This window comes from Bubalus kerabau, chromosome X, assembly GCF_029407905.1.
Source record: "Bubalus kerabau isolate K-KA32 ecotype Philippines breed swamp buffalo chromosome X, PCC_UOA_SB_1v2, whole genome shotgun sequence".
Classification (NCBI taxonomy): domain Eukaryota; kingdom Metazoa; phylum Chordata; class Mammalia; order Artiodactyla; family Bovidae; genus Bubalus; species Bubalus kerabau.
The window spans coordinates 56,924,237-56,947,215 of NC_073647.1; the positions used below are offsets into that span (position 1 = coordinate 56,924,237).

General features: G+C 38.8%; 1 pseudogene; it reads left to right on the top strand.

Annotated features, from left to right (window-relative positions):
* The window catches only part of LOC129640031 (endogenous retrovirus group PABLB member 1 Env polyprotein-like), a 29,837-nt pseudogene extending 23,887 nt beyond the window's left edge, over positions 1–5,950 (top strand).
* Positions 5,951–22,979: the final 17,029 nt, after the last annotated feature.

Genomic DNA, 22,979 nt, shown 5'->3' on the forward strand with positions numbered 1-22,979 from the left:
GCAGAGCATAGACTACTTAAGGAGATGTATACTTTAGAATCCTTTAGCAATAAATGGAAAAAGTTATTTTATGTTATCTTCCCCAAACTTTGCTTTTCTGAAAATATTCAGAGTTGTAGTCATCTTTAACATGAGCTAAAATATGTTTCCAGAAAGTTCTGACACTAATTTTTTAAATCAAACTTACTGGAATAGTTTTGCAACCCCAGAGTATCAATTCTATGATCACACTGCCATTTAGATTTCCTGCTGTTAGGCACTGCACCAAAAGTTATGACTGGAAAAGTTATGGGAAGTATTCTGCCACCTTAAGGCCCTGGGTTCAGGGAACTGAATCAAGTACCTTATTTATATTAGTTGGCACCCTACAAAGATTATGTAAAAGAGATTTTTAAACACTAGATGATGCATAATTAATCAGTTCTCATATCTTTGAAGTAGCTGAAAGAATGTCACCAAACACACCACGGACACAAACACAAATCTCTCTGAGGAATAAGTACTTGCCAATACACATATGCAATCACAGCAACATTCTTTTCTCTGTTTAGAAGTCAGAGCAGACTAGCTCAAGACCTGTTTTTTTTTTTCTTTTTTAAGTGGCATTGATTTCCAATTTTATGGTAGCTTCAGGTGTACAGCAAAGTGATTCAGCTATATATTGTTTTTCAGATTCTTTTCCATAATAGATTATTACAAGACACTGAATATAGGTTCCCTATGCTATACATTAGGACCTTGCTGATCTATTTTATATAGTTCAGTTCAGTTCAGTCACTCAGTCGTGTCCGACTTTTTGCGACCCCATGAATTGCAGCACACCAGGCCTCCCTGTCCATCACCAACTCCTGGAGTTCAGTCAGACTCACGTCTATCAAGTCCATGATGCCATCCAGCCATCTCATCCTCGGTTGTCCCCTTCTCCTCCTGCCCCCAATCCCTCCCAGCATCAGAGTCTTTTCCAATGAGTCAACTCTTCGCATGAGGTGGCCAAAGTACTGGAGTTTCAGCTTTAGCATCATTCCTTCCAAAGACACCCAGGGCTGATCTCCTTCAGAATGGACTGGTTGGATCTCCTTGCAGTCCAAGGGACTCTCAAGAGTCTTCTCCAACACCACAGTTCAAAAGCATCAGTTCTTCGGCGCTCAGCTTTCTTCATAGTCCAACTCTCACATCCATACATGACCACAGGAAAAACCATAGCCTTGACTAGATGGACCTTTGTTAGCAAAGTAATGTTTTTTATTTTGAATACGCTATCTAGGTTGGTCATAACTATTCTTCCAAGGAGTAAGCGTCTTTTAATTACATGGCTGCAATCACCATCTGCAGTGATTTTGGAGCCCAGAAAAATAAAGTCTGACACTGTTTTCACTCTTTCCCCATCCATTTCCCATGAAGTGATGAGACCAGATGCCGTGATATTCGTTTTCTGAACGTTGAGCTTTAAGCCAACTTTTTCACTCTCCACTTTCACTTTCATCAAGAGGCTTTTTAGTTCCTCTTCACTTTCTGCCATAAGGGTGGTGTCATCTGCATATCTGAGGTTATTGATATTTCTCCCGTCAATCTTGATTCCAGCTTGTGCTTCTTCCAGCCCAGCGTTTCTCATGATGTACTCCGCATAGAAATTAAATAAACAGGGTGATAATATACTGCCTTGATGTACTCTTTTTCCTATTTGGAACCAGTCTGTTGTTCCATGCCCAGTTCTAACTGTTGCTTCTTGACCTGCATATAGGTTTCTCAAGAGTCAGGTCAGAAATTTCCAGTTTATTGTGATCCACACAGTAAAAGGCTTTGGCATAGTCAGTAAAGCAGAAATAGATATTTTTCTGGAACTCTCTTGCTTTTTCCATGATCCAGCGGATGTTGGCAATTTGATCTCTGGTTCCTCTGCCTTTTCTAAAACCAGCTTGAACATCTGGAAGTTCACGGTTCAAGTACTGCTGAAGCCTGGCTTGGAGAATTTTGAGCATTACTTTACTAGTGTGTGAGATGAGTGCAATTGTGCGGTAGTTTGAGCATTCTTTGGCATTGCCTTTCTTTGGGATTGGAATGAAAGCTCACCTTTTCCAGTCCTGTGGTCACTGCTGAGTTTTCCAAATTTGCTGGCATATTGAGTGCAGCACTTTCACAGCATCATCTTTCAGCTTTTGAAATAGCTCAACTGGAGTTCTATCACCTCCACTAGCTTTGTTCATAGTGATGCTTTCTAAGGCCCATTTTACTTCACATTCCCGGATGTCTGGCTCTAGGTGAGTGATCACACCATCGTGATTATCTGGATCGTGAAGATCTTTTTTGTATAGTTCTTCTGTGTATTCTTGCCACCTCTTCTTAATATCTTCTGCTTCTGTTAGGTCCATACCATTTCTGTCCTTTATTGAGCCCATCTTTGCATGAAATGTTCCCTTGGTATCTCTAATTTTCTTGAAGAGATTGCTAGTCTTTCCCATTCTGTTCTTTTCCTCTATTTCTTTGCATTGATCACTGAGGAAGGCATTTTTATCTCTCCTTGGTAGGTGCCCAATATGCTACTGGAGATGAGTGGAGAAATAACTCCAGAAAGAATGAAAGGATGGAGCCAAAGCAAAAACAATACCCAGCTGTGGATGTGACTGGTGATGGAAGCAAGGATCGATGCTGTAAAGAGCAATATTGCATAGGAACCTGGAATGTTAGGTTCATGAATCAAGGCAAATTGGAAGTGGTCAAACAGGAGATGGCAAGAGTGAACATCGACATTCTAGGAATCAGCAAACTAAAATGGACTGAAAAGGGTAAATTTAACTCAGATGATCATTATATCTACTACTGCAGGCAGGAATCCCTCAGAAGAAATGGAGTAACCATCATGGAAAACAAAAGAGTCCAAAATGCAGTACATGGATGCAATCTCAAAAATGACAGAATGATCTCTGTTCGTTTCCAAGGCGAACCATTCAATACCACAGTAATCCAAGTCTATGCCCCAACCAGTAACGCTGAAGAAGCTGAAGTTGATGGTTCTATGAAGACCTACAAGACCTTTTAGAACTAACACCCAGAAAAGATGTCCTTTTCATTATAGGGGACTGGAATGCAAAAGAAGGAAGTCAAGAAATACCTGGGGTAACAGGTAAATTTGGCCTTGGGATACGGAATGAAGCAGGGCAAAGACTAACAGAGTTTTGCCAGGAAAATGCACTGGTCATAGCAAACACCCTCTTCCAACAACAGAAGAGAAGACTCTACACATGGACATCACCAGATGGTCAACACCAAAATCAGATTGATTATATTCTTTACAGCCAAAGATGGAGAAGCTCTATGCAGGCAGCAAAAACAAGACCAGGAGCTGACTGTGGCTCGGATCATGAACTCCTTATTGCCAAATTCAGACTTAAATTGAAGAAAGTAGGGAAAACCACTAGACCATTCAGGTATGACCTAAATCAAATCCCTTATGATTATACAGTGGAAGTGAGAAATAGATTTGGGGGACTAGATCTGATATATAGAGTGCCTGATGAACTATGGACAGAGGTTCGTGACATTGTACAGGAGACAGGGATCAAGACCGTCTCCATTTAAAAGAAATGCAAAAAAGCAAAATGGCTGTCTGGGGAGGCCTCACAAATAGCTGTGAAAAGAAGAGAAGTGAAAAGCAAAGGAGAAAAGGAAAGATACAAGCATCTGAATGCTGCTTACCTGTGCAGCCCAGAAATTCACATTTGGTGAGGCTGGAATCACAGATAGATGTGACATATTTGTTTGTTGACATGACAGGAGATGTTCCATTTCACACTACCCGTGAAATGACTGTACGGAAGTGAAACTAACACATCCCTCTGCCAGAGGCTTGTCATTCTAGCAGATATTTGCAGCAATTAAATGGTATTTTTACTTTGTTTCCTCATCTCCCCCCATCTCTGATACATAAAGAATCTGACATCCAGGCCCCAACAAGACGGTTACTTTGAGGTGTTAGCCTGCTATCTTCTAGGTCTGCTGGTTCCCCGATTAAAGTCTCTTTCTTGCCTCAACACCTCGTCTCTCGGATTCATTGGCCTGTCGTGAGGTGATCAGAGGGAGTTTGGACTCAGTAACATGTTAACCCCAAACTTCTAATTTATCCTTCCCGCCCCTCCTCTTTCCCCTTTGGCCATAAGTTTGTTTTCTATGTCTGTGAGCTCAAGATCTATTCTTAAGGGCAATTACTAACAGACATATGAGCTCCTTTACCTTGTTTTCACTAAACAGTTATAAGTTTGAGTTAATTTTAGTAAGTTAATTCATCACTCTGGATCTTTGTCTCCCTATCTAGAAAATGGAAATAATAATAAACTGCCCTACCTACTAGTCCATGAAGCTTATGAAAGGCTGAAATAAGATGTTGTATATAAGAGTTATTCACAAAATATAATGGTTTGTTTTCACATATTTCACATTCTTTTAGCCGAGAAGCACCTAGTGGTGTTCAAGACGTAAAAGTGAAGTCAACAGAGTCACTGTTCTCATGGACTTTATAACACAAGGTGTTCAATTGGCAGACCTATTTCAACCCCTAATATTATGGTAGTCACTGTGCTAACTCAGGGGGTTAATGAGAATGAAAAACAAGATCCTTAAATTTAACGTTGTAAATCCATTACACTTCAACTTTTTTAAAAGGGAAAAAGAAAAGCAGGATCCTTACCTTCACAAAGCACACAGTTTATGCAAGAGGCTTGCCCATTAACCAACAACTACAAAATAGCACAGGTAGTACCTTGAGAGAAAAGAGCACAAGAAGGAAAGGCTCCCATGCATTTCTAATCATTTCTAATGTTCTCTGCCTGTGCTTCAGAGATGCTGCCAACATGTCATCAGTACTGACCCGGCTCTTTCGACTTGCACAGTTGAGTTCCCCGTATGTGTGGGTAAACTGAATAACAAATTAGCATGCTTTGTATTCCATTATCTATTTTACTGGATTGGCCAAAAAGTTCATTTGGGTTTCGAACTTTTTGGCCAGTCTAATCCAATGAAAAAGCCTGAAATCTTTATTAAAATAGGTTAAGCACCAACATTAAAGACTGAAGCAATAGTAACCCAAGACAACTTTTTAAAAAGACATTAACTCCTCAGTTCAATTTCTTTTCTTTTTTTTCTCACTAATGCTAAACAAACATTGTTTAGGGAAGATCCATATTTTTGGCATTGTACTCCTCAAAATCAAAATATCTATTTATTGTTGGAAAAACATCTCAGAATTGCTTTCATTAGTTACCTAATTTAATCTGACTTGAAATATTTAAGCAAAATAAATTTAAAATTCCAACTAGAAACGTAAAAGATTTACCAAAGGAAACTTCTACTCTAAGCACTTAACTGACATGAGATATTGTTGTGTATGAGCTCTTCCTGTTTTTTTAATAAAGTATCAAGTTTTCCCAAGATAACATCCCATGGGACCTGGAAAATTTATTTTTAAAGGGTGTAATTTTTTCCTTTAATATGCTGCTATAATTCTAGGACAGCAGTCTCTCTCTGGGGGAAAAAAAAAGGCATTCCAGTGGGTTGCCATCTGTATAGCCCCATTCCAAATGATCGGAACAAACTGGTTCAGAGGCTGAATGACAAATATTATGAATTTCAAGCAAATCTAAACCTGCCATTCTTCTCAGCTCGGATGCTCAGGAAATCATTTAAAACATTTGATAACTGTGTCATTGCACACATTGAGAGGTGTTTTGATTTCAGGGATTACAATTACCTGAGAAACGCAGAACCGTTTGCCTTGCAGAAGCTATTTAGATTTGAAGACCTCTTCATCACAGCCCTGAAACTTCATCTTACATCATCTCCCGACGCGAGCTGCCTGTATTATACTTGGAGCTGCTTTGAAAGCTGCAGCCTTGTTTTACTGCCAAGTCTCACAGACAGCGTTAGTATGATAGGCTGTGACACATACAGGTACTTTTGAGAAGAGAGGTTAAATCCTAGAGGGAAAAGGGTCTGGGGAACAAATGACTTAACAACAGGAAGAAATCAGTTAGCCAGCAAAGCAGCAGGACTGAACAGGTATTTAGCTTTTTAAGGAAACATCCAACTATGTATCAAGATCAAAGAAAAGAATGAGATCAATTGGAGTAGATATTTACAGGTACTTAATATTTGATGATGCTGATATTTAAAGACAAATGACAAGGAATTCATCATTTCTGTGTGCCATTAATTTATAAATATTCTTCATTTAAAAATAAACTTTCTTACAGAAATGATATCCATTTATCATATTTCTTTTTTGAAATGTATTTCTTATTTGATTTGTTTCAATAATTGAACTATACCAGAGCATACCACTTAAAATGCTTCTTCATTTAACCCCAAAGTAATTAAATCAGTAATAGGCATGTATTATGAATAACTTTATCAATCGATGTCAGCATTTCAAATGTTGGAAATTGTTCAGTAATATCCAAGATAATGATTTCAGAAATACAGGGGAGGCATCATGACTCAATGTGTATTATGACATTTATGAAATGTTAAGGAGAAAAAAATGAGAAAGAAAAAAAAAGAAAAAGAGCTATTAAAGGCAAGCATGTCAATTTCATGAAGTGGCTCAAGATTAGTATTTTATTCAGAATGAACTAATTTAGTATTATTTTATAATCCTCAGACCAATAGACCAGTCTCCACTTCAAAAATGCTCAGATAACATTTTTCTAATTTAAAGTTTCTCTCTGCTTAAGATTTAACTATCCAAAGAATAATATTTATAAGTTTCATCTATTTTTACCTCGCTTACCAGTAATAGCCTCCAAAGATTTCGTGCCTTCAAAGACTTGATTGTTTCTTCCAAGATTTTAGCTATCAAAGTTTTAAATTGTTCCTTGGGATATGTTGGGGCAATTAGATCACTGCCCTCAAAATCTGCATTTAATAGCAGTGATTTTATTTCAAGTTTTGAAAGAAGTAAAGCAAGAGTTATCTCATTAGAAGTTCATTGGCTAGAACTTTATCAAAAAATACTTGTTTTGGGTGTCGTTTTATCTTTTATTAGAAGCCTAATAGATTCATTCTAAAATCAAAAAGCATAAATCCCTTTCCAAATTCTCAAATGTTTCTAAGAAAAAAGGTTTTTATTTTGAATTGGTTTCCACTATTAAATTCTTATTTTAGAAAATTCCTTCCTCTTTTATATACAATTGCATATTCTAAAGATGATACATACAGTAACCTTTGCATATATCTGTGTATCATCTTTGTATACATTGTGTTATTATTATAAAATTGAGATGTCAAGGATATTGTCAATCTTTAAGGTGCTTTGCTGATCTCTTGAATAATAAAGTGAAAGAGGTTAATATTATTTCATTATCACCCCTCTTTTTCTGTTTCTGTACTCAACATGAATCATTCATTCAATAAGCTTTTTTGCTAAACATTGTGGGTAACACACAAAAAAGACACACAGACTCTAGGAAGTCAAGACACATACACCATCAAGGAGAAAAAATGATTAAATGCCAATACAGCAGGAGTTATGATAGAGCTTTTTAAATAGATGAGATTCATCTTCACTGAAATTTATGAAGATGGTGATAGAACTTGAGCTGGGTCTTGAAGTATACTGGATTAAGTTGAAATGAAGGGAGAGGGTGTGTACAAGGAAGAGTTAAGAAACAAAGAATGAGCATGACCACGAGACAATGAATGGAGACTGCTTAACATAAGTGGAAGATGAAGATGTTGATCTGCTGCTGCTGCTGCTAAGTCGCTTCAGTCGTGTCCGACTCTGTGCGACCCCATAGATGGCAGCCCACCAGGCTCCCCCATCCCTGGGATTCTCCAGGCAAGAACACTGGAGTGGCTTGCCGTTTCCTTCTCCAGCGCATGAAAGTGAAAAGTGAACGTGAAGTCGCTCAGTCGTGTCTGACTCTTAGCGATCCGATGGACTGCAGCCTACCAGGCTCCTCCATCCATGGGATTTTCCAGGCAAGAGTACTGGAGTGGGGTGCCATTGCGTTCTCCAGAAGGTGTTGATAGGGAAAGATAAATTTGGAAATAAATTTTGGAGGAATGTAAGTACTAAAGGGGAGATTTGGCGCTAGTTTTACCCTGGGAATGGGGTAGAAATGGTGAATACAGATGTCCGAGGGAAGAAAACATCAACAGGGTTTTCATCTATTCATTCTAGCAAGCATTTGTCAAGTACCGTGTGTGTGTGTGTGTGTGTGTGTGTGTGTGTGTGTGTGTGTGTGTGTGTATAGTCGCTCAGTGTCCTACTCTTTGCAACCCTTTGAACTATAGCCCACCAGGCTCTTTTGTCCATGGGATTCTCCAGGCAAGACTACTGGAGTGGTTTGCCATTCCCTTCTCCAGCAGATCTTCCCAATTTAATTGGTAGAATATTAATGGGCTGGAGATTCCAATATGGCTTCAAGGCTTTGAGATTTCAAAAACAAATTTTATATTAACTGAAATTTTATTATGCTCTCTGTTCCTTTTAAAAATAAAATTCTAAAAGGTGCTTGAACCACGTAAGGAGAGGGAAACAGATGAACCAAATTTGTGTAATTAGTTCCTGAACTGACCTTCATTTCCACTGTGCTCCTTGCCTTTGAATCCTTCAGTTTCCAAACCTGTCTTCAGCTCCTTTCCTGCCTCACCTCTCCAACTTCCCAGACCCTAACTACTTTCTTTCTAGATGTTGTTCCAACTTGGAGGTTTAGATCACCCTGGGCAAAGCCTAAGATAGCTTTCCTTTTCTGGTTTGCACTGGAAAAAATTGACTTGGAGAAAAATTAGGAAGTTTCAGAAGAAAAACAATTAGGGTAGGAGAAAATTGATCACTTTGTCTATGATTCTATTGACTTTCACTTTTGTGGCTTCCCTTATAGCTCAGTTGTTAAAAAAAAAAAAAAAATCCGCCTACAATGCAGGAGACACCAGTTGGATTCCTGGATCAGGAAGATCTGCTGGAGAAGGAATAGGCTACCCACTCCAGTATTCTTGGGCTTCCCTTGTTGCTCAGCTGGTAAAGAATCTGCCTGCAATGTGAGAGACCTGGGTTTGATCCCTGGGTTGGGAAGATCCCCTGGAGAAGGGAAAGGCTACCCACTCCAGTACTGTGGCCTGGAAAATTCCATTGACTGTATAGTTCACGGGATCACAAAATGTCAGACATGACTGAGCGACTTTCACTTTCACTATTGACTTGGTAGTGATGGTGGGATTCATTTTCATATAGGTGAGTCCTGATAGACAGATGGAAAATATAAAATTGGAAATTAAGGTAGGAAACAAGATTGGAATGCAGATTTGGGAGTCTTCACCAATGGCAATTAAAGTCTCACAAATGCCCTGAAGAGTATGCCCCTTTCCGTGAGTGGGCATTAGTGGTAAGGAAACAGGTCTGTGGTGTTCTTCATGGTCAACTAATATTAATGTGCTGAGTCTTATTAAGTTTTTGCAACAACTCTATGAGGTAGGAAGGTGAGACAGATTGTCTATCATTTCTTATTAGGATTTTTTTCTAATTAGATTAAGAATTTTACTCATATTCAGACTGATATACATATTATTCTGAGACTGATTTCTTCTAAGGCCCTACACACATAGACCAAAACTTTATTTTCATGCCTGGTCTAATTATTCCAAAAATTAGCTGACTCTGTTGTCTTTCCTATCAGCGCACACAGTCTTGCTCTCACAAATACATGTGATTAGAAAAATTGCACATGTTAAAAAGAAGAACAGCTTAAGGAAATTTGGTCTATAACACACAGATCCACTTGTCAGCTAAAAATAAAGCAAATGTGTAAGGGAAAGCATAAAAGAGAAAAGGGCTTGTTATTCTTTGAGAGATATGTTTTGAAACCATTGGTAACTGTACCTGGAAAAACAATAGACTATAAAAAAAACCAGTCTTTTTATTCATTTATTAATTTTCTATTGAAATACTATATTGTATTCAAGTTCTTTTCTCTTTTTTAAATCATTTTGTTATATACCATCAAGAGGAGCCATAAATATAAATCCCAGAGGATGGGACAACATTCAGTAACTATAAGACATGGGTGGGAAATTAGAAATACAGAGAACTCTTATTCACTCCTTTGGATCACCAGATCATAGAATTGAAAGGAATTTGAAAAAAAATTAATTTAGGCATCTTTGGTTTAAAGAAGAGAGATTGTGAAAAGCTTAAGGTCCTATAGCTGGTAAATGGTAGAGCTTTCATTCCGTGGCACCACACTAATATTAGTCCCCACACCATGACTAAATGAATGAATCCAAAAGTAACATTTGAGTTCCTACTATGTGGTATGCATTGAAGGGGAAGCTAAAGTTTAAAAGAAAGTGAAAGTGAAGTTGCTCAGTTGTGTCCAACTCTTTGCGACCCTATGGACTGTAGCCCACCAGGCTCCTTCATGATGGGATATTCCAGGCAAGAATACTGGAGTGGGTTGCCATTTCCTTATCTAAAAATTTAAAACAGAAGGGTTTTAAAAATCTATATGTCCATCAACATCCTTCCCAGGTGGCTCAGTGGGTAGAGAATCTTCCTGCAAAGCAGAAGACACAGGCAGACATGGATTCGATTCCTGGGTCAGGAAAATTCCCTGGAGCAAGGCATGACAACCCACTCCAGTATTCTTGCCTGGAGAATCCCATGGACAGAGGAGCCTGGTGGGCTACAGTCCATAGGGTCACAAAGAGTCAGACACAACTGAAGCAACTAAGCATGCACACACACACATGTCCATCAACAGATGAAGGTATATATATCAAATCCATGTCTGCCTGTGTCTCCTGCTTTGCACGTAGATTCTCTAACCACTGAACTATATATATATATATATATATATATACGAATCACTTTGTTGTACAGCAGAAACTAACACAACATGGTAAAACAACTATATTCAATAAAATAATTTTTATTTTTTTAAAAGAGTTTTAAATTTGAAGACACCTACCCTGTTGCTAGGAGTTTTGAAATTGATGTGAAGTCAGCATACAAGAATCAGTTAACAAATACAATCAGAATGAGTCTATAATCAAATGTTCAATGGAAGCAGGGCATTGACTAGGAATAGAAGTTGGAATTGGATAGAACAGAGTTATATAACTCTGTTATATAACTGAGTTATAACTGTGTTATAGGCTCTCATTAGTTATCTATTTTATACATAGAAGTGTATATATGTCAATCCCAACCTCCTAATTCATCCCACCTTCTTTTCCCACCTTGGTTTGCATACATTTGTGTCTCTATCCCTGCCTTGAAAATAAATTCATCTATACCAATTTTTCTAGACTCCACATATAAGTGATACTATACAATATATGTTTTTCTCTTTCTGACTTACTTCACTTTGAATGACACTCTCTAGATACATCCACATCTCTGTAAATGGCATAATTTCTTTCTTTTTATGGCTGAATAATATTCCTTTATATATATATATATATATTTATACATACACACACACACACATATATATATATGTATATATCACATCTTCTTTCTTTATTCCTCTGTTGATGGACATCTAAGTTGCTTCCATGTCCTGGCTATTGTAAATAGTGCTGCAATGAACACTGGGGAGCATGTATCTTTTTGAATTATGGTTTTCTCTGGGTAAATGCCCAATAATGGGATTGCTGGGTCATATGGTAGTTCTATTTTTAGCTTTTTGAGGAACCTACATACTTGTTTTCCACAGTGGCTGCACCAACTTACATTCCCACCAACAGTGAGAGAGAGCTCTCTTTTCCCCACACTCTCTCTAGAATGTATTATTTGTAGATTTTCTGATCGTGGCCACACCAGCTATACCGGTGTGAAGTGATATCTCATTGTAGTTTTGATTTGCATTTCTCTAATAATGAGCAATGTCAAGCATCTTTTAGTGTTTGTTGGCCATCTATATGTCTTCTTTGGAGAAATGTCTATTTAACATGAGTCTTCTGCCCATGTTTTGATTGGGTTGTTTGTTCTTTTGATATTGAGCTGCATGAGCTGTCTGTGTATTTTAGAGATTAATCCTTGTTGGTTGCTTTGCTTGCAAATATTTCCTTCCATTCTGATGGTTGTCTTTTCATCTTATTTATGATTTCCTTTGCTATAAAATTTGCTCAGGAATTTTAAATCCCTGCCCCCCAGATAAGCTGTATTTACTCTTACTGTGAAATTATCAAAATTCCTGCCAAAGCAGTTTCCTCCACTTTAAGATCTTATATCTCACTAACATATGATAAATATTATAGTCTCCTTTTTATGGCAAATAGCACATAACTCCAGAAAAATGTAGAGAAAGCTTCTAGCATAAGTCCTCATTGAAGTGGAAGCATTCAGTGCCCCAAACTGCTTTGCTTTAAATTAATGGTTACTATCAAAAGGCTAAGATACAAATGTATACTTATCCAATGGTTTGAGACAACCAAAAAGAAAAAAAAAATGGGCAAGTAATATTACTCTTGAGTTTTACTCATTTACAATAAAGTTATCGTACTGCAAATATTAAACCCACAAATGTATTTAACCTGTTTCAAGGAAAAATTGCATCATCTATAGAGGAATTTTTAAATGCATGTTTCATTGCCATTGAATCAGTATTCTTTTTCATGGCTGAGTTCTCCAGGGCCTGTAATTATGCTGACACATAGTAGGCATGCAATAAATATTGTTGCGTTTTCTAGATCAGGTCCTTTTCTCTCTCTAAATATATTAACATTTAACCTCAATGGTTGCTTAGGCCCCAAGGGCTACACAGAGACTAACAACAATTTGAAAACATACTTTCAAAGCCATTTCATAAACAATGCTAAAATTAGATATAGTTCTGTGTGGGGGGGAGGAGGCATTTCTCTTCTTTCTGTGGAAAAATTAAGGATTAAAACCAGTGAGATCTTTCAGAGCTGCAGTGTGAGTTTGAATAACAAAGAAAGAAGGAAAGAAAAAGGAAAAAAGCAAGTAAAGCAAGTCAGCCTGATGCAGAATAAGAGAATTAAGAACTGCTTTTATCACTAACCCCCAGGGGGAAAAAAGTTGATAAATGGAGCAAAAATAAGGTAAATACTATACTCCCAAAACAGAAAACTGAAATTTTATGAGGCTGTTGCCAGCTGATATTCCTTACCTACGTGGCTTGAAACAAATGAGAGGCAGAAGAGTTAAATGCTGTGGTGTTATGAGACCAAACCTGGGTCCACTAGTCCACATGTAGTAAAGTCAGTCTACGGACAGCAGGTTGTGGTGAAGAAAAGTGCAAAGTTTATAGCAGGGCACCAGGCAAGGAGTCCAGGGCAGCTAGTGCTCAAAACAACCTAACTCCCCAGTGGATTTCAGGAAAGCATTTTAAAGACCCACCACCATATGAGAGGGGGTGGGTCTTGGGGTGAGTGTTCAGCTCATTTTCAGCTCAGTTGTGATTCTCTGATTGGTTGATGGTGAGGTAACAGGGTGGTGTCACAGGGGTTAACATTATGGATCCTCAGGCTCCAGTAGGTCTGGGGGTACATGCTTCTGGTCATCAAGTAGTTAAGTCTTCCACTTGGTGGAGGTTTTAGCATCTGTAAAACAACTCAGGAAATGTCCAACTACTATTAGCTACATACTTCAGAGAGGAGCTAAAGCCAAGGATATGGGAGGAGGACTATCCCAGGAAAGACCCGTAGGGTCCTACTTGTTTACACTGGTTTTGGAGTCAGATCAGGATATTCACTCCAATTCTGCACTTAAACAAATGTGAAACTTTCAAGGTTACTGTGACGTTAGAGAAAATATTAATAAATAGCAGCTTTCAATAAGTACAGCTTTTTCAGCACCTTAAGTTATAATTAGTATTTCAACTGTGGACAATCATGCTGAATTTAGTCCTAATAAGGCAATTTTTCTGCCTAAAACAAATACCCACACCATAGGCACTATGAACATGCCAGTAAAATCTTGTTGGAATATTTTTAAGCCAAATTTTTTATCACACTAATAATATCCCTAGAGTCAATACAGACAAAATAAAAAAATGCTGCTATAGTACAATCAAGTGTTTAAAAAATAAGCATGATAAGTTCCTACTATGTGACATGTTTTGCCAGGCAGAGGCTACCACAATAAGTAAGGCTTAATTGTTGCCCTTAGAGGAGAGAGTGGGAGAAGAGCCTTGTAAATATTTATAAAAGGGGTAATGAGGAGGTCCATTGTTTTCAACTCAGCAAGTCTTGTGGCAGAAAACAACTTGGGATCAGAAACATCCTTGGTCCTAGTTCCCATAATCCTGTAAACCACAACTGGAGATTTCTAGTAGGTCACCACTAAAATGTGAGCCATCTAAACTCAATGAAAACAATCACAATTAAAAAGAAAAGAGTCCATATATCCAAAGCATGATATGAATCACTCTTAAAAAAGTAAGAGCTAACAGAAAATCAACATTTTTATAGAGTATGCAATTTACCAAGCACTTTCCTTTCTATAATCTCATTTGACCATCATTGTTACAGAGTCCAAGCTCACTCTGCTTGCCACATGACAGGCCAATGAATCCGAGAAATGAGATGTTGAGGCAAGGAAGAGACATTAATTGGGGCAGATCAAGAAAATGGCAGGCTTGAGCCTTAAAATAACCACCTTATTGGGGTCTAGACTCCAGGTTCTTTCATAGATCAGAGAGAAAGAAGAGAATGAAGCAAAGAGGAACTAAAGTCAAAAGGCAGAAGAGAGAGGGAGAGGCAGTGGGGAAGTAAAGTGAAAAGGTCTCCAATCTTGCAAAACATCTCCAAGGTTATGTCCAGCCTTCGGAAGGGGTGTGTTAATCTCTTCTATTCACAGGTGGACAGGGACAAACTATCTCACCTTGAGCTGAACGAAGGCATTTTGGTTTACAGTCAAGCAGGGGGCAGGGTCCTCTAGGCAAGCCATTGTGTATGATTATAATAATGAAAGCAAGTCAAAGAAACAGTTTCCAACATGGAATCAGAATTGGCTTCCTCCCTGCAACATCATAAATCCATGAACTAAGCAGTCATTCTTTGGCACATTTTATAGGTAAGGAAACAGGCTTCAAAAAGTGGAGCAAATAATTTGAATTGGTATGATATGCTGGGAAATAAAGGCAGGTGTTCTTGAGGACTGCAAAAAGAAATGCCTCAAAGGTAGAAATCAGGTGGGATCAAATTAAAGAATAAAAAGGAAGGGAAGAAGGGAGGGAGAGAAAAAAAGCAAGCAAGGAACAAAAGGAAGGAAGGAAAGAAAGAAAGATAAGCCACAGTCCAAAGGCACAGAGGAGGAAGAGCTCCTGAAAAGTGAGGAGACTTTTTGAAGTGCTTCTAACACAGAGATGGCTGAGACCATGGAGCAACCAAAATGATGATAGGTGAGCCCTACAGAAGAAGCAGTGAGAAATTTTGACCCCACCGTAATGCCTCTATCATGATCTTGGACCAGCCAACAAAAAGTTGCCTATGTGTCCTATCTCCATTTCCTTTCCGTGATGCCCTTAGACCACTCTAATCAGATTCTAGCCCTTCCGTTAATGCCACCAACAGTGCTCTCATGGAGGTGACTAACGAACTCCAAAGTTGTTGTGGGAGCATGTAATTTCCTCCGTTCTGTCTCATCACAATGAAAATATGAAGCAACAAACGTTAAAGCCCTGAGACAGACCATGCCTCAGCTCTCGAACAGATCTGCATTACAGCTCTTGGACAGATCAGTGTTACAGCTCCGTGTTACACCCAGTTTTATTTAAGAAAATACAGCCTTGAGGCATGAGGGCATGCTGACCCAAAAGAAGCGAAGAGAAGAGAGAGAGACCCCTGGCCCTTTGACTCCTCTTTTTATGTTTTTTCTCCTCCCCCCGGGCCTGCCCTGTGTAAATTGGGCTAGCTAGGAGTGTTGTTTGTTCTACCTGAGGTCCTCACTCCGGTCCTAGGACCTTCCTTTGTTCTATTTTTGTGGGCTTTTCCCTTCCTTGTCTTTTAGCCACCACCATTCTGGACTCCTTTTTCCTATTCTAACTACCTAACACAAGTGTTCGGAAAAGGCAATGGCAACCCACTCCAGTACTTTTGCCTGGAAAATCCCATAGATGGAGGAGCCTGGTAGCCTGTAGTCCATGGGGTCACTAAGAGTCAGACGTGACTGAGTGACCTCACTTTCACTTTTCACTTTCATGCATTGGAGAAGGAAATGGCAAGCCACTCCAGTGTTCTTGCCTGGGGAATCCCAGGGACGGGGAAGCCTGGTGGGCTGCCATCTATGGGGTCGCACAGAGTCAGACACGACTGAAGTGACTTAGCAGCAGCAGCAACAAAAGTGTTAATCCAGTAGTTAATTCTCAGTCCTCATCTTACTTGACTTGAATGTTCGTGTGCCACAAATTCATATGTTGAAATCCTAATCCTAACAGGTGAGGCTTCTGGGATGTCCTTAGGTCATGAGGGTGAAACTCTCATGAATGGAATTAGTGTCCTTATAAAAGAGGCTCCACAGCCCCTTCCACTGCATGAGGACACAGCAAGAAGTTGGCAGTCTGAGACTCAGAAGACAGCCCTCACCCAACCATGCTGGCACCCTGATCTTCGACTTCCAGCCTCCAAAACTGTGAGAAATTTCTGTTGTTTATAAGGCCCCTAATCTGTGGTATTTTGTTATGGCAGGCCAAATACACAAAGAGGATTTATCAGGAAAATTAAACACAATAATGGGCATCTCTTCCTGTATATCTGAGAGACAATTCAAATTCAGCATGTTCAAACCTGAACTCCTGGGCTTCTCCCTAAAGCTACTCTACCAGCCTTTCTCATCTCAATGGATGTCAGTTTCATATTTCCAGTTGTTCAGGCCAATAAAAACCTTGAAGTTATTATTTTAAAAAATCTTTCTTGAAATAAGTATATATATTAGACATCTAATGTTTAAGAATTTATACAAATTGAACAAATGCAGAATCAGAACTGGGAGTCCTCTGGTAACCTAGAGATTAGGATTCCAGGATTTCACTGCTATGACCGGGTTTAATCCCTGGGAACTGAAATGACTCAGCCATTTGGCACAGCCAAAAAAAAAAAAAAGAAAAAGAAAAAAAAAAAAAAACAGAATTTTAATAATATCCCAGAAGCCTTCTTTAGACTTCCTCCTTCTAGTCACTTCAGTTCAGTTCATTTCAGTCACTCAGTCATGTCCAACTCTTTGTGACACCATGGACTGCAGCACGCCAGGCCTCCCTGTCCATCACCAACTCCCAGAGCTTACTCAAACTCACATCCATCGAGTCGGTGATGGATCCAACTATCTTATCCTCTGTTGTCCCTTTCTCTTCCCACCTTCAATCTTTCTGAGCACTAGGGTCTTTTCAAATATGTCAGTTCTTTGCATCAGGTGGCCAAAGTATTGGAGTTTCAGCTTTAGCATCAGTCCTTCCAATGAATATTCAGGACTGATTTCCTTTAGGATAGACTGGTTGGATCTCTTTGCAGTGCAAGGGACTCTCAAGAGTCTTCTCCAACACCACAGTTCAAAAGCATCAATTCTTCAGTGCTCAGCTTTCTTTATGGTCTGACTCTCACATCCATACATGACTACTGGAAAAAACCATAGCTTTCACTAGATGGATCTTTGTTGACAAAGTAATATCACTGTTTTTAATATGCTGTCTAGGTTGGTCACAACTTTTCTTCCAAGAAGCAAGTGTCTTTTAATTTCATGGCTGCAATCACCATCTGCAGTGATTTTGGAGCCCAAAAAAATAAAATCTGTCACTGTTTCCACTGTTTCCCCATCTATTTGCCATGAAGTAATGGGACCAGATGCCATAATCTTAGTTTGCTGAATGTTGAGTTTTAAACCAACTTTTTCACTCTCCTCTTTCACTTTGATCAAGTGGCTCTTCAGTCTTTCACGTTCTGCCAAAAGGGTGGTGTCATCTGCATATCTGAGGTTATTGATATTTCTCCTGGCAATCTTGATTCCAGTTTGTACTTCATCCAGCTCAGCATTTCTCATGATGTACTCTGCATATAAGTTAAATAAGCAGGGTGACAATATACAGCCTTGACGAACTCCTTTTCCTATTTGGAACCAGTCTGTTGTTCCATGTCCAGTTCTAACTGTTGCTTCCTGACCTGCATACACTTTTCTCAGGAGGCAGGTAAGGTGGTCTGGTATTCTCATCTCTTTAAGAATTTTCCACAGTTTGTGGTGATCCACAAGGTCAAAGGCTTTGGCGTAGTCAATAAAGAGAATAGATGTTTTCTGGAACTCTCTTTTTTTTTCAATAATCCAAAGGATGTTGGCAATTTGATCTCTGGTTCCTCCGCCTTTTCTAAATCCAACTTGAACATCTGGAATTTCATGGTTCACATACTGTTGAAGCCTAGCTTGGAGAATTTTGAGCATTACTTTGCTAGCGTGTGAGATGAGTGCAATTCTGTGGTAGTTTGAACATTTTTTGGCATTGCCTTTCTTTGGGATTGGAATGAAAACTGACCTTTTCCAGTCCTGTGGACACTGCTGAGTTTTCCAAATTTGCTGGCAGGTCTTTCACAGCATCATCTTTTAGGATTTGAAATAGCTCAACTGGAATTTCATCACTTCCACTAGCTTTGTTTGTAGTGATGCTTCCTAAGGCCCACTTGACTTCACATTCCAGGATGTCAGGCTCTAGGTGAGTGATCACACCATTGTGGTTATCTGGGTATCTAGCTACTAGCACCTCTCCCATAAAAAACAGGGGTTTCTAAATATAAAATAAAATCTGGATATTTTAGCATTTGTCTATCATCAGTGCCAGAGAAAAATAAAAGTTTTTAAAAAGCAAATAGGAAGGAGAATAGACAAATCTATCAAAGAAGAAAATTTCCCAGAACTAAAGAAAGACATGAGTTCTCAGATTTAAGAAGCCCATCAGTTGTCAAGCTCAATATATGGATAAAGACCCACACCAAGACACACTGTTGTGAAATGTCAGAATAAGTGAAAAAAAAAAAAAAGCCTCTTAGCTTCCAGAAAGTAAAACATTGCCCTAAAGAAGCAATAATCAATGATATCTGAATTGCCATAGGTAACTTTGTGAAGGAAGAAGATGGGACAATATTAAAAATTAAGAAAATAAGATGTTTGTTAATGTTTTAGATCATATTTATATTTCTGCACATTACTGAAAAAAACAGATTAAAAAGCTTGCATTCCAAAACAAAAATAGTCCATAATCCCATCACCTAACCAGATCAATGATATTTTTTTAGCCGGGTTTTCTTCTAGTCCTTTTTTATATGCATTTTCAAAGTTAATATATTTGCAATAGTATTAAAGGTAGAAATTATATGTATATCTATATATAGATATAGATATATTTGGGCTTCCCTTGTGGCTCAGCTGGTAATGAATCTGCCTCAAATGCAGGAGACCTGGGTTCTATCCCTGTGTTGGGGATACCCCTTGGAAAAGGGAAAGGCTAGCTACTCTAGTATTCAGGCCTGGATAATTTGAAAAGAGTTGGACATGTGACTGAGCAAATTTCACTTTCATATTCTACAAGCTTATTTTACAATACATCACAGGAATTGTTCTAGTTGGTAGTTGGTAGCCTTTCTTTATTTCTCATCTTCCCCCATTTCTTCTCCTTCTCTCTCACTCCCTCCATTCCCAATCCATGGTAACATTACCACTTTTTCTCCCATTCAAGTACTAACAAGGCCTGACCCTGCCAAGGCTTCTGAGATCAGACAAGATCAGGTGCATTCAGTGTGGTATGGCCTTAAACTACCACTCTTTCTATCATTGTTAGTTTTTCAAAATTTCTCAACTCTTCTAGCTCATTTTCTCTACCTCTTAAAAGTTAGAATCAGCCTATCATGTGTTTATTAGCCATCTGTATGTCTTCTTTGGAGAAATGTCTATTTAGTTCTTTGGCCCATTTTTTGATTGGGTCATTTATTTTTCTGGAGTTGAGCTGTAGGACTTGCTTGTATATTTTTGAGATTAGTTGTTTGTCAGTTGCTTCATTTGCTATTATTCTCTCCCATTCTGAAGGCTGTCTTTTCACCTTGCTAATAGTTTCCTTTGATGTGCAGAAGCTTTTAAGTTTAATTAGGTCACATTTGTTTATTTTTGCTTTTATTTCCAATATTCTGGGAGGTGGGTCCTAGAGGATCCTGCTGTGATGTATGTCAGAGAGTGTTTTTCCTATGTTCTCCTCTAGGAGTTTTATAGTTTCTGGTCTTATGTTGAGATCTTTAATCCATTTTGAGTTTATTTTTGTGTATGGTGTTAGAAAGTGTTCTAGTTTCATTCTTTTACAAGTGGTTGACAAGATTTCCAAGCACCACTTGTTAAAGAGATTGTCTTTAATCCATTGTATATTCTTGCCTCCTTTGTCAAAGATAAAGTGTCCATATGTGCGTGGCTTTATCTCTGGGCTTTCTATTTTGTTCCATTGATCTATATTTCTGTCTCTGTGCCAGTACCATACTGTCTTGATAACTGTGGCTTTGTAGTAGAGCCTGAAGTCATTATCAGAGAAATGCAAATCAAAACCACTATGAGGTACCATTTCACACCAGTCAGAATGGCTGCGATCCAAAAGTCTACAAGTAATAAATGCTGGAGAGGGTGTGGAGAAAATGGAACCCTCTTACACTGTTGGTGGGAATGCAAACTAGTACAGCCACTATGGAGAACAGTGTGGAGATTCCTTAAAAAACTGGAAATAGACCTGCCTTATGATCCAGCAATCCCACTGCTGGGCATACACACTGAGGAAACCAGAAGGGAAAGAGACACGTGTACCCCAATGTTCATCGCAGCACTGTTTATAATAGCCAGGACATGGAAGCAACCTAGATGTCCATCAGCAGATGAATGGATAAGAAAGCAGTGGTACATATACACAATGGAGTATTACTCAGCCATTAAAAAGAATACATTTGAATCAGTTCTAATGAGGTGGATGAAACTGGAGCCTATTATACAGAGTGAAGTAAGCCAGAAAGAAAAACACCAATACAGAATAGTAACGCATATATATGGAATTTAGAAAGATGGTAACAATAACCCTGTGTATGAGACAGCAAAAGAGACACTGATGTATAGAACAGTCTTATGGACTCTGTGGGAGAGGGAGAGGGTGGGAAGATTTGGGAGAATGGCATTGAAACATGTAAAATATCATGTATGAAACGAGTTGCCAGTCCAGGTTCGATGCACGATACTGGATGCTTGGGGCTGGTGCACTGGGACGACCCAGAGGGATGGAATGGGGAGGGAGGAGGGAGGAGGGTTCAGGATGGGGAACACATGTATACCTGTGGCGGATTCATTTTGATATTTGGCAAAACTAATACAATTTTGTGAAGTTTAAAAATAAAATAAAATTTAAAATAAAAAAAATAAATAAAGGCAACCCTGAAAGACAAAAAAAAAAAAAAAAAAGAATCAGCCTATCAAACTTCAAAGAAAATTTCGGTTGTCACTACTATGTTTAAAGTGGATAACCAACCTACTGTATAGCACAGGAAACTCTGTTCAATGTTATGTGGTAGCCTGGATGGGAGGGAAGACTGGGGGAGAATGGATACATGTATATGTATGGCTGAGTCTCTTCATTGTTCACCTGAAACTATCACAACATTGTTTGTTAATGGCTGTAATCCCACTACAAAATTAAATGTTTTTTTAAAAATTTCTGTTGGGTTTTAATTGGAACTCCATAGGATTTACAGAATAGTTTGATGAGGACTGCCTTCTTTAGAAAATTGAGCCTTTCCATCTAGGGGTATGGCATGTCTTTCCATTTATTGCCGTTATCTTCTGTGTGGAGGAACTGCTAGCATCACTGTCACAGACAAGTGGCCATGTCTATTATTCACATCCTCAGTTCAGTTCAGTTCAGTCGCTCAGTTGTGTTCAACTTTTTGTGACCCCGTGAACTGCAGCACACCAGGCCTCCTCGTCCATCACCAACTCCCGGAGTCCACCCAAACCCATGTCCATTGAGTCGGTGATGTCATCCAGCCATCTCATCCTCTGTTGTCCCCTTCTCCTTCTGCCCTCAATCTTTCCCAGCATCAGGGTCTTTTTGAATGAGTCAGCTCTTCGCATGAGGTGGCCAAGTGTTGGAGTTTCAGCTTCAGCATCAGTCCTTCCAATGAACACCCAGGACTGATCTCCTTTAGGATGGACTGGTTGGATCTCCTTGCAGTCCAAGGGACTCTCAAGAGTCTTCTCCAACACCACAGTGCAAAAGCATCAATTTTTCGGTGATCAGCTTTTTTTATAGTCCAACTCTCACATCCATACATCACCACTGGGAAAACCATAGCCTTGACTAGATGGACCTTTGTTGGCAAAGTAATGTCTCTGCTTTTTAATATGCTGTCTAGGTTGGCCATAACTTTCCTTCCAGGGAGTAAGCGTGTAAGTCTTTCAATTTCATGTAAATAAGTAAGTCCTTTAATTTCATGGCTGCAATCACCATCTGCAGTGATTTTGGAGCCCAGAAAAATAAAGTCAGCCACTGTTTCCACTGTTTCCCCATCTATTTGCCATGAAATGATGCACATCCTATGACTCAACAATTCCTTTTCATCAACTTTGGAGTAATATCCATACTTTAACGTGCCCGACAGTATTCTCTATAGTAGGGGAAAAGGGAAATAACCTAAATTTCCATCGATAAGGGGATGGATAAAGAACATATTTCCATCCATTGTTAAACAAGTCACATCACAAAACACATTTATATTCACGTAAAGCACACATGCATGTACACAAAACACACATTTTTACCACCCATCAACTTTAAAATCTTGAACTTACCTAATACTTACTTCACTTCATTGTTATTTTTCTGATTTCTGAGAGGATTAAACAGATTAATACTTCTAAGGTCCTTAAAGCCGTGGTTGGTACAAAGTAATTGCACTCAATGCTAGCTGAAGTAATTGCATTCAATGTTGTGTGTGTGTGTGTGTGTGTGTGTGTGTGTGTTAGTCAGTTG